The following is a 12,638-nucleotide window of genomic DNA, read 5'->3' on the forward strand; positions in this document are numbered from 1 at the left end:
TAAGGCGGGGAATCGACTCCAGTACATGGAACTGTGGACGTCTAGTGCCTAAGCTGACTATAGATGAGGCTGACATCTGCTCACACACTCATAATGACGCTACACTTTTTAGTTGTTTCACTCATAACAGTATCACAAATGTAACTTAAATTATGAAACAACAGTCAAACAACTTAATGATAGACGTAAATTTAAGCCGTATAATACCATTCATTTGCATGTTAAATTACGCATTTCCATACATGTGCCTTAATTATCAATTCTAATTCATGGTAACACAGGCTTAATACAACTGGGCCTATCTTTTTACTCATACAAAAACACGTTTCAAATGAAAAAAAAAACTACTAGGATCTGAACTACATGTTCTCCAGAGCGACTTTGTTAAATCATTGTGCTATCTAGGGCACAGTCTCAAAATGAACAGAAATGTGGATGATAAATTTGCCAAAATATGACAAATCTAATCACTGTATAAGGCTAATGTTTTTCCTGTGAAGACAAGTGTTAACCAAAACAAAAATTAGAATGGACTCAGAAATACTGACGTGCGTGAAAGTTTCAGTAAAAACATTTTTTTGTGGTTAAGGTCGATCTTCACATAGTAAATTTAAAACATACTACCTCATTTCAGCCAAAAATTATGATTTGTGATCGAGAATGCATTTTTTGCGGATTATTACTATGCAACAATCTCTTCTACTTTCATAAAACTTTATGAGCGTTTCGAACAAGTTACATATTTCTTATTTGGAAATTTAATTGTAATAGGATCGGAGAATTTGCACCTCCTTATTTGTACCTCTCTAAGGCTGATTCACCGCCATACAAAACCAGATCCTTTTATAGCATTGCCTTAGTTAAACGACATTGCAATGGCAACAGATATGACCAAGTCAAGTTATACCGACACCAGAAAGGCCTTTTTTTTCGCACATGTTCGGGTATTGTAAGCGCCAATACTGAAGTATCAAATTTACAGTCAATTATATCTTGTCTGGCTCAGATGATTAAGTGCTGGCTCGCTGGGGCCGGCAGTCTGTTGACCAGTGAGATGTTCGAATCCAGTTCTTACTGTTTCGGCTGCGGTTTTAAGTCAAGAGGTTTGTGAGGTACCTGGCAAAGATCGGTTGTTTACACAGAGCAATCCGGTTTCCTCCATCCAAAAAAGCGGACTGCCTTCATATAAGTAAAAAGTACGATTAAAAACTAATCGTATAAGAAAATATCGTGTATTAAGTATGAACTAACGCGAGATTGAAAACCCGTCCGCAGCTAATAGCTGCAGGTTGTTCCACCCCTTACATAAAAGATAATAAGGAACGAATGAATGAATGAATGATTATGGCTTAGCGCCAAAGGGGCAACATTCCAACCATACCGTCGCGAGAATAAGTTGAAAACACTAAGTACCGGTAACTAATAAAGGAATGTAACTAAACACTAACATAACAGTGATGCTGTTGCACTAGTTTCCTGCTAACATCGGGTCAACCAGTCATCAGCGCACCTGGCTTACTTGCCTTCTTTTCCACTGAAGATTAACAGCAGTCTGATATTATTATGTTATACGGCATAATTGTGCTGAGTACATGTATGGCAATACCAGGGCCTGTGTATACGTGGTCCGTTTGTAGTGTGGGTCAGTTATATCAGATTATTTCATTTTATATTTATTGCTTTCTCTAATTAGTCTATTACGCCGTTTCCAATGCCTCCAATGAAGGTTTATGAGGTTTGAAGGAGGATGAAACTGAGCAGAGCCCAAGACTAACCACCCGCACACCGATAGATCCCTGGAAAAGCTTGTGACTTAATACCCCATCTGACACAGCAGTGACCAGATTTAAACTCACTATCTCATTGTCACCTTCTTCCTGTAGAAACAATCCCTCTCGACCACCCTCTGCCACGGTATTTTGTAAGGTACCTATAACAAACCTCTAAGGCCTCTCGCCAATTCTCTGGTCGCTGCGAGTTAAAGCTCATACTGGCTTACTAAACGGTCGTGGGAAGGTCTGCTGCAGAAACTAGCGGATAGTCGTGGGTTTGTAAAAAAAAAAAAAAAGGACAAAATATAATACAAAGACGCGGTTTGTAACAGTTTTTCCCCGGGGCCCTGGCCGGTATCCCCCTACTGTTGTATCAGTGAAATATTCTTGAATACGTCGTAAAACACCAATCAAATCAAATAAGTAAATAAACATACATCTCGGGTATGTTGTATGGTTCCCAAGCGAATCGCTTTCGTATTCTGGGTGTACACTTATCAAGCAACTTAAGACTGAAAACATAAAATGTGCCCTTAATAAAAACTAAACTCAGAACAGGAAAAACTCAAATTGTGACTCTTACAGAAGTAAAGAATCAGTGTACAAATTTGGAATATACTGAAGTATTTTAATTGTAGCCGTATTTGAATTTTTGACCAGAGTCTGGACGTATGATAAATAACGGGCCCAAATTACCATATATCATAATAAACACTGAGCTATGTTAGATACATTTAGCTTACTGTAGTCTAAATAGTAGAATCATAAACATCGACAACACCATCATTGATTTTATACAACGATTTTATTAACAGTTCAAAGAAATACAACATAAGCCGTTAAATCGTGTTGCAACGAAGCTTTCTTCTGTCCTGATTTGAGGACACTCGTTAACAGTTTGCTCATATGAACGCTTCACGTTTAATCAAGCTCTGGTCATCTGTGGCAATGTTAATTACTTCTCTGTAAAAGAAATAAAGGTTATATACGTATGATTCTGTCATCTGCGCTTTTCATGTAACCATACCAACAATAATATACCAACGACTTGAAATAAACATATAATATTTAATCTTTGAACATTAGGCTATAGAATAACAATTGTCCGGAATCAGCAATTAATTGTGGCTTCTTTGCAGCTTCTTTGTTACAGGCCCATGATTTCAATTTAAATGGGAGGATTTAATGGGAGTTACACAATAAGTGTAGGACATGCAACTTAGTCTAAATTTGAGTGTTCATTGCAGCCGTTCAAATGATAGATTCACTTACTCTGGCCTGCTGCCGCCAACAGTAAAGAGAGCACGTCTGGATCCATCTGTGACAACAGAGCTTTCATGCGTCGAAATCCTCTTCGGAACTACTGGATCGTTTGCTGAAACTGCCAGATCCAAAGAATTTTGCCAGGAGTCCTTTCAAAAAACTTTCTCCGGAACCACTGGATCTTTTCCTACTACTGCCAGACCCTGATCCTCCCATGTCCCCTACTTTACTGAGTAAGCTATCTAACATGGTAGTAGGCACACCTGGGAACATCTGTGAGAAAGAGCTTTCAATCGTCAAGTTCGCCAAGATCAAAACCTTCTCCGGAACCACTGGATCTTTTACTATTACTGCCAGACCCTGATCCTCCCATGTCCCCTGCTTTACTGAGTAAGCTATCTAACATGGTAGTAGGCACACCTGGGAACATCTGTGAGAAAAGAGCTTTCAATCCGTCAAGTCCGCCGAGATCAAAACTTTCTGAGGACCCACTGGAACGTCTATCCTCTGTTAAGCCCAGAGCATTAAAATAAAAGTTTTGAGTTTGGTAGTTAAAAAATTATTATCTTACAAGGATGGAAGTCCTTAACTGAGGAAATCAAATTAACAAGAAATGCAAATTGTGATGAGACAATATATGCTTCGCTATACTATTTACAAAAACACACAGACTTTCACGAAAAAGTTACCTGGCGTGGAAAGCGCCAACACTGCGCAGATCAGGAGAATGAAAGACATTTTCAGAATCTTGGTTCCTCTGGATTGAACACCCATCTGGCATTAGTATGTACAGGTATTTATATGATTCGTCTATAATAAATCCATGCAACCAGGCAAAAGGTCGAGGAAAATAATTGGTAAAACAGGTGCTATCGACAAGCAGACTTTTTTTGTAACGCAGAAGTTACATCACGGTACAGTATAATAAAGTGACAAATAGGGTCAGCCATGTGTGGTACGAAATGGACTGATTCTGTTCCATCCTCGTAATTATCTTCACTATAACTGAACACTAGCTCACGTATATGCCCTTCTGAATAACAGTTACGTGAACAGGTCCTTATTTTGCACTTCACAGTGGTGGTCATTCTCATAGATCTTTTTTTCTTTTTTATTTCTTTTTATTTTTTTTGATTGGTGTTTTACGCCGTACTCAAAGAATATTTCACTTATACCACGGCGGCCAGCATTATGGTGGGTGGAAACCGGGCACAGCCCAGGGGAAAGCCACGACCATCCGCAGGTTGCTGCAGACCTTCCCACTTACGGCCGGAGAGAAAGCCAGCATGAGCTGAACTTGAACTCACAGCGACCGCATTGGTGACATTCTCATAGATCGAAGAACACTACTTAAAGGGCTTGGTATGATAAGGCGTATGATAAGGCGGGCAATCGGCTGTTCCCCTTAAGAAGGGAAACTGTGAGTGACACAGCTGTAAGGTTATTAGGTTTTTCAGTTCTGTTTTACTCTTCTTTTCCTATTACATGGCAAGCATGCACATACACTTAAGCAATGCATAGGTCATACAATCGAAAAATGGTAGCCTGTACCAGTCACATTGGAATATTTTTTTTCTGACATTAGACACTGTACAGCAGGGAATATTACTGGACCACAAATGTAACTGTTCTGAAAAATTCTTGAGCACGCAGTTATACGTCAGTCAGTTAAATACATATATAACATGTTTTAAGCCCTATACCTCCGCTACACATAACATGTTAGTGTTAATGACAGCTAGAGAACCTCATGTACTCTCAACCAGGATTCACGTATAACCTCGGTATAGTTGCCATACGTTACGTAATACCATAGGTAAACAATTGTCCATTCTGTTTCATTATACTATCATACACTTATTTAATGAAAGACAGCCTATATCTTTACTCACACAAAATGTATTTTGAACAAAACCACCAAGATTCGAATTCTTCCTCGAGGTGCAATTAATTTTATTTTTTGTTTATGAAAACAAACGTTAGCCAACACGAAACTTTGACAGCACGTAGAATTACAATCATGAAAGTTTCAGTAACGAAATTTTTCCGGTCAACTTTGATCTTCATGTTGTAAATTTAAGACACAATGCCTTGTCTGAACAAAAAAATTGACAATTTTGATTGAGAGTGCATTTTACGCTTACGGGTTATTACTATGCAACCACCTCTTGTATAGCCATATAGCTTTTCTGGGTGGCTCGACCAAGTTTCATACTTCTGATTTGGAATTTACAGAATTGTACTGGGATTTTTAAATTTGCCCTTTCTTATCGTGCCTCTCTGGGGTCAATTCTCCGCCTTACCGTACCAGGTCCTTTGCTCTTAACATGTATTGTGTGCCATGGTTACAATCCGTGTTGCTGGCGATGTTGTGGATAGATATTTAAAATACATTTTTAACTTTATTGTATAAGTTCTCTGCAAAGGTCAGGAAGGTTTAACTGTAAAACCTTTATCCATCAGACGTACAATGCATTTATTTATTCATTTTATTTGATTGGTGTTTTACGCCGTACTCAAGAATATTTCACTGATATGACGGCGGCCAGCATTATGGTGGGTGGAAACCGGGCACAGCCCAGGGGAAAGCCACGACCATCCGCAGGTTGCTGGAAGACCTTCCCACGTACGGCCGGAGAGGAAGGCCAGCATGAGCTGGACTTGAACTCACAGCAACCGCATTGGTGAGAGACTCATGGGTCATTACGCTGCACTAGCGCGCTAACCGACTGAGCCACGGAGGCCCCGACGTACAATGTATGTAGAGCAGATACCGGACACCATACCAACGAGGCGTGAACTCGGTTTTTACCAACAATCTCTTGTGATACACAATTTATGAAGTAATCAGGTTTTATTGCTGTTGTCAGCTGGTGTGAGGCAAAATTCGGCTCAAGAACACAAGAATATGTAGTTTGATAAAATTCTCGGCACGGCAACGCGAAAGTCGAAAAACGCGCGAGATTTGAGTTATTCTGGCTCGTTTTTCTTTCACTGAGTAGTAATCTCTACTCAGTTTGGTTTCTATAACTTAAGGCACAGCTTTAAAACAGGAGATTAATCAAACCTCGTGTTCTCAGCCGCACTTTGGGAGATGAATCAAACCTCGTGTTCTCCAGCCGTACTTTGGGACATTAATCAAACCTCGTGTTCTCAGCCGTACTTTGGGAGATGAATCAAACTTCGTGTTCTCAGCCGTACTTTGGGAGATGAATCAAACCTCGTTTTCTCCTGCTGTACATAGGGAGATGAATCAAACCTCGTGTTCTCAGCCGTACTTTGGGAGATGAATCAAACATCGTGTTCTCCAGCCGTACTTAGGGAGATGAATCAAACCTCGTGTTTTCAGAAGTACTTAGGGAGATTAATCAAACCTCGTGTTCTCCAGCCGTACTTTGGGCGATGAATCAAATCTCGTGATCTCCAGCCGTACATAGGGAGATGAATCAAACCTCGTGTTCTCCGGTCGTACTTAGGGAGATGAATCAAACCTCGTGTTCTCAGCCGCACTTTGGGAGATGAATCAAACCTCGTGTTCTCAGCCGCATTTTGGGAGATGAATCAAACATCGTGTTCTCCAGCCGTACTTAGGGAGATGAATCAAACCTCGTGTTTTCAGAAGTACTTAGGGAGATTAATCAAACCTCGTGTTCTCCAGCCGTACTATGGGACATTAATCAAACCTCGTGTTCTCAAGCCATACGTTGGGAGATGAATCAAACCTCGTGATCTCCAGCCGTACATAGGGAGATGAATCAAACCTCGTGTTCTCCGGTCGTACTTAGGGAGATGAATCAAACCTCGTGTTCTCAGCCGCATTTTGGGAGATGAATCAAACATCGTGTTCTCCAGCCGTACTTAGGGAGATGAATCAAACCTCTTGATCTCCAGCCGTACATAGGGAGATAAATCAAACCTCGTGTTCTCCAGCCGTACTTTGGGACATTAATCAAACCTCGTGTTCTCAGCCGCGCTTTGGGAGATGAATCAAACCTCGTGTTCTCAGCCGTACTTTGGGAGATGAATCAAACCTCTTGATCTCCAGCCGTACTTAGGGAGATTAATCAAACCTCGTGTTGTCCAGCCGTACTTTGGGAGATGAATCAAACCTCGTGATCTCCAGCCGTACATAGGGAGATGAATCAAACCTCGTCTTGTCCAGCCGTACTTTGGGACATTAATCAAACCTGGTGTTCTCCAGCCGTACTTTGGGAGATGAATCAAACCTCGTGTTCTCCAGCCGTACTTTGGGAGATTAATCAAACCTCGTGTTCTCAGCCGCACTTTGGGAAAATAATCAAACCTCGTGTTCTCCAGCCGTACTTTGGGCGATGAATCAAACCTCGTGTTCTCCAGCCGTACTTTGGGAGATTAATCAAACCTCGTGTTCTCAGCCGCACTTTGGGAGATGAATCAAACCTCGTTTTCTCCTGCCGTACATAGGGAGATGAATCAAACCTCGTGTTCTCAGCCGTACTTTGGGAGATGAATCAAACATCGTGTTCTCCAGCCGTACTTAGGGAGATGAATCAAACCTCGTGTTTTCAGAAGTACTTAGGGAGATTAATCAAACCTCGTGTTCTCCAGCCGTACTTTGGGCGATGAATCAAATCTCGTGATCTCCAGCCGTACATAGGGAGATGAATCAAACCTCGTGTTCTCCGGTCGTACTTAGGGAGATGAATCAAACCTCGTGTTCTCAGCCGCACTTTGGGAGATGAATCAAACCTCGTGTTCTCAGCCGCATTTTGGGAGATGAATCAAACATCGTGTTCTCCAGCCGTACTTAGGGAGATGAATCAAACCTCGTGTTTTCAGAAGTACTTAGGGAGATTAATCAAACCTCGTGTTCTCCAGCCGTACTTTGGGACATTAATCAAACCTCGTGTTCTCAAGCCATACGTTGGGAGATGAATCAAACCTCGTGATCTCCAGCCGTACATAGGGAGATGAATCAAACCTCGTGTTCTCCGGTCGTACTTAGGGAGATGAATCAAACCTCGTGTTCTCAGCCGCATTTTGGGAGATGAATCAAACATCGTGTTCTCCAGCCGTACTTAGGGAGATGAATCAAACCTCTTGATCTCCAGCCGTACATAGGGAGATAAATCAAACCTCGTGTTCTCCAGCCGTACTTTGGGACATTAATCAAACCTGGTGTTCTCCAGCCGTACTTTGGTAGATGAATCAAACCTCGTGTTCTCCAGCCGTACTTTGGGAGATGAATCAAACCTCGTGTTCTCCAGCCGTACTTTGGGAGATGAATCACACCTCGTGTTCTCAGCCGCACTTTGGGAAAATAATCAAACCTCGTGTTCTCAGCCGTACTTTGGGCGATGAATCAAACCTCGTGTTCTCCAGTCGTACTTTGGGAGATGAATCAAACCTCGTGATCTCCAGCCGTACATAGGGAGATGAATCAAACCTCGTGTTCTCCAGCCGCATTTGTCACCTTTCAGGTACCGGAACATGTCAATTCAAGGAGAACGTCCGCTTTTTCTCACCGCTTATTTTATCTAATTTAAGACCGGTGGGATTTATTTAAATGTGAGAATAAAAGAGCAGATTGCACATAAACATTTTCATATTGGGCAACTTTAACTATTTTCGCTTTTTTGTGTGCATGGAGTCAATTCCATCTTACATATCCTAATTTCCATGTATTGGCATTTATGACAATATTACAGGAAATTTTGACATTATTCATTATACACTGTATATGTTACGCACTGAATGTACAGTCGCCTAAAGCATACCTTGCGTCTTTCCAGCATCGTTGAAAACTGTTGACTGCCTCTCGTTGCATGACTTAGTCCTATTTTCGTATTTTATATACTTTCTTAGTTCTTTGGTGGTTTCTGTCACATTTCGTTTTGGGAGTTGACCTTGTGATTATTCACCTGGAGCGTCCTTATATGTTCGCAGCTGGTATACGAATGTCTGTTTGGACGCAGAGATTGTTATACCATCCTAGGTTTCGGTCAGAAACACAAATAGTGATGAGTATATTACTTTTCACATTCGCTTTTCTTCAGTCCTTATATGAATTATAAATATCATGCTAGCACGATATTCAAATCTCGACTAACGTGACAGCAAAATAGAAGTTAGCACTGTATTTGTCTATCCTCATTAAAATAACAAATGTGGCGTGTGCTTGCACAACATTCGATTTTCAGATGTCAAATAACCTACTGCATATCTCTAGTAAACTTTTTGCTTCATTAGTAGTGTATGGCTTGAATAGTGTACTGTGTTTACACTATCTTTGTACAAAAATTTTATTTTATATTTACCTTGCTCTACATATGTGTATTATAAGCTTCTGTTACTCTGTATGTATCCCTGTTATCAGACCTGTAAGTGGGCTCCTGGCCTGTTGGCCCTGAACATTAATAAACTATAAACCATACACTCGCCATTTCCGTGGTGGAATACCGAATGCTCTGCTGCCGTTAGGGAACGTAAACGTCTCAAGAATCGAGCACGTCGTACACGACATTACGATGATATTATATTGTACAAGAGGGCGAAGGCTGTAGCTGAACGAACAATCAAACGAGCTCAGAAAGATCATTGGCGGCAATTTTGTAATAATTTATCCGAGACTACACCAATCAAAAACGTTTGGGTTCAAATTAAATCCATGAATGGCAAGGGGAAATCTAAAGCTATTCCCACCATTGTTCATAACGATTCTGAATATGTCACCAATTCAGATAAATGCAACATTTTAGCTGACAGCTTTTCCTATGTCTCCAGCTCGAGGAATTATTGCCCAGAATTTATTTCTCATAGGAAAGAAATAGAGAAAGCTTTATTTGGAATAAGTCCACAGCGTTTGTGTATGAAATACTGTATATCTGTATTATATAGTGCTACCAAGGTGTATCTGTGGCGTTTGAATGGGTGCCGGCCCACATTGGTGTTGACGGAAATGAGATGGCCGACAAACTGGCCAAAAAGGCCCTCGATCTACCCAATATATCCCTCACCACCCCCTTGTCCGTACAAGAAGCTATTAGTTATGTCAAACCGAAATTTATACCAGTATGGCAAAATGAATGGGATAACTCTGTTACAGGGAGATTCTTTTATTCTCACAACCTTCAAATCTCTGTAAGCTGCAATCTCTCAACTGTCGCTGTGACGAAATACTCGTATTTAGACTCTTGTCTGGTCACATTAAAACAAACAGCTATTTGCATAAATTCAATCTCAGTGACACGAGTCTTTGTGAGGAATGTTTTGTAGAAGATACTGTTACGCATGTTCTTTTTCGTTGTAGACGTCATATTGACGCCATGCGCGTATTTTACGCAGAATTAACTCGTATTGGTGTTAGGAACCCGTCAGAAAACACGGTTTTATAACCGGTGAGAAATCACAATAAAGTTTTTCAGGCTGTTGCCAATTTTCTTTCTCGCTGCTACAGATCCTAACACTTAAAATGTGTACTTAACGGTGTGTTGCTTGAACATGCGTAATTTGTCAAGGGCCAAAGCCTAGCATTTTCTGTGGACTCAATGTGTTAACATTCCCCCTCTTTACTGTCAACGCGTGTATACTTATACCATCGGTGTTCTTTACGATAGCTGTGTAAAGGTTTAGTTCTCTTGAGTACTGGACATTTATTTAAAGCAGCCTCAATTGGCAGTAAACAATTTATTCAACGTTTCGTTACTGGCGTGCATCATTCGAATGCATGATGGAAACGCCATTATTAACTAATCCCCCCTACACTAGCCATTTGGGTTGTAAATAAGACTTGTTGCTAGCATGTTTTCCGTTATTTTGCTCTTCAAAATAACGCATTTGCTTGAAAACAGTGCTCGCAAGTTATTCGTTATTTGAATAAACTTGTTATCGAAATGCTATTCTAGCCACTGCATTATTGAAAAACCGAACAACGAAGCTGTTATGACAGAATATTCCAGTAGACTTGTAATTTAACATCCAGTTAATGAGTAACGCGATAACACCACGGTTAGGGAGATATGAATTGTACCTAGCACGATATTCTTTGTGCGTACAACGAAGTTTTCAAAGCTACAATAAGGTGACGGGCTAAATCCTTACAGACATTACATGCAACAAAAGTTTCGCGATTAATATCACCAGCAATGCATCTGTCAGGTTTTGTTACGGTGCTATGTGAGCTTTGCTGACGCGATGAAACAGATTGTCATTTGCAAATACAACCAACAAGTGATGGAAATGCTACGTTTCTTTGCAGCACAAAACATGTGGTTACAGATGCTACGTTTCTCTGCAGCACAAAACATTTGGTTACAGATAGGTTTTACGTGGCATTTCCTCAACGACGTTTTCTATAGCATATCTCGCAATAAAAGGGCCTGGTTTATTTTAGGAAAGTCATGAAAAACTGATCGATGAAGATTTACAAAATTTACTCATGCTGTGAATCTATGCGTGGAAACAGGCATTCATATACCAGCCGTCAACCAATAAGGAGGTTCCAGGTTAACTAATGGCAAGCCAACCACCAAAACGACGTACAGCATAAACCACCAAGGAACCGAAAAAGTATATTAAGTACGAAAACAGAACGGAATCAAGGACAGAGTGGCAGTCAACAGTTTTCAATGCTGCTGGAAAGATGTTTATGTTCTAGGTGACTGAGTGAAATCAGTATTCAAATTCTGTACTTAGCTGGAATATCACTTACCAACAATAAACCATGTATCTCAACTTCGCTTTGCAAGTGTTCATATATATTTTTGACTATCTAATTTATCACGAGGAATAGACTGCCCCTGGCCCCGGAAGAAGCGGAATTAGACACAATCATGAAGCAGAGCGCCAGAGATTCTGAACGTTCTGTTCATATTTACTTACAAGATAATCATACTCATACGTAATACGTCATTGACAAAAATAAAAAAGGAAAAAAATGCAAGTAATGCAAAAATGTAGATATTTCCACAAATTTTATTAGTGATCTTGAGGACAAATAAAAGTTTGTCGAAATATTCCAACGTCAAATATGTGACTTCTCCGTTTTTTCGGAGTATCCATGTTTTTTCATTATGCTAAGCTTATTGGTGGATTAACACTTATCTTTGTTCATTGATGACATTTTTTTCCCGTTGAGTACAACCCATCACGGTTTTATACTAGACTGTCTACATTCTGTGCCGGAATTTTCACACGAGGTTGTAATCGTAAGAAGGTGTGTATGGGTTCACGGTTCACGGGTGACAACCGGCAATGGACTGCCGGCGATACATTATCGTCGGTATAGCCGTTTCCCATATGATCTATGTGGCTTCTCGCCAGTTTTATGAGAACATGAATGTGTATTTTTGTACACGAGATTTTAGATGGTATATTTATGTATTTATTTGATTGGTGTTTTACACCGTATTCAAGAATATTTCACTTATACGACGGCAGTTAGCATTATGGTGGTAGGAAGCCGGACAGAGCCCGGGTGAAACCCATTTTAGACAGTGTTAGCTATTCGGACAAAACACACAAACCAGTGATATAGCTCAGTACAACTTTAATATTAAATCAAACGGCGCACAAGACCGTTGGTCGCAATGGTTGCGCGGATATAGTGTCTCTCTCAGCCTATCT

General features: G+C 40.5%; 1 long non-coding RNA gene across 1 annotated transcript; it reads right to left on the reverse strand.

Annotated features, from left to right (window-relative positions):
* Positions 1-2,558: 2,558 nt before the first annotated feature.
* On the reverse strand, positions 2,559-3,554 carry LOC135462169 (uncharacterized). The gene is made up of 2 exons (XR_010443441.1): positions 3,045-3,554; positions 2,559-2,735 (listed from the first exon to the last, which is right to left on the reverse strand). It is a non-coding gene; the product is annotated as an uncharacterized LOC135462169 (long non-coding RNA).
* Positions 3,555-12,638: the final 9,084 nt, after the last annotated feature.

This window comes from Liolophura sinensis, chromosome 1 (genome assembly GCF_032854445.1).
Source record: "Liolophura sinensis isolate JHLJ2023 chromosome 1, CUHK_Ljap_v2, whole genome shotgun sequence".
Lineage (NCBI taxonomy): Eukaryota > Metazoa > Mollusca > Polyplacophora > Chitonida > Chitonidae > Liolophura > Liolophura sinensis.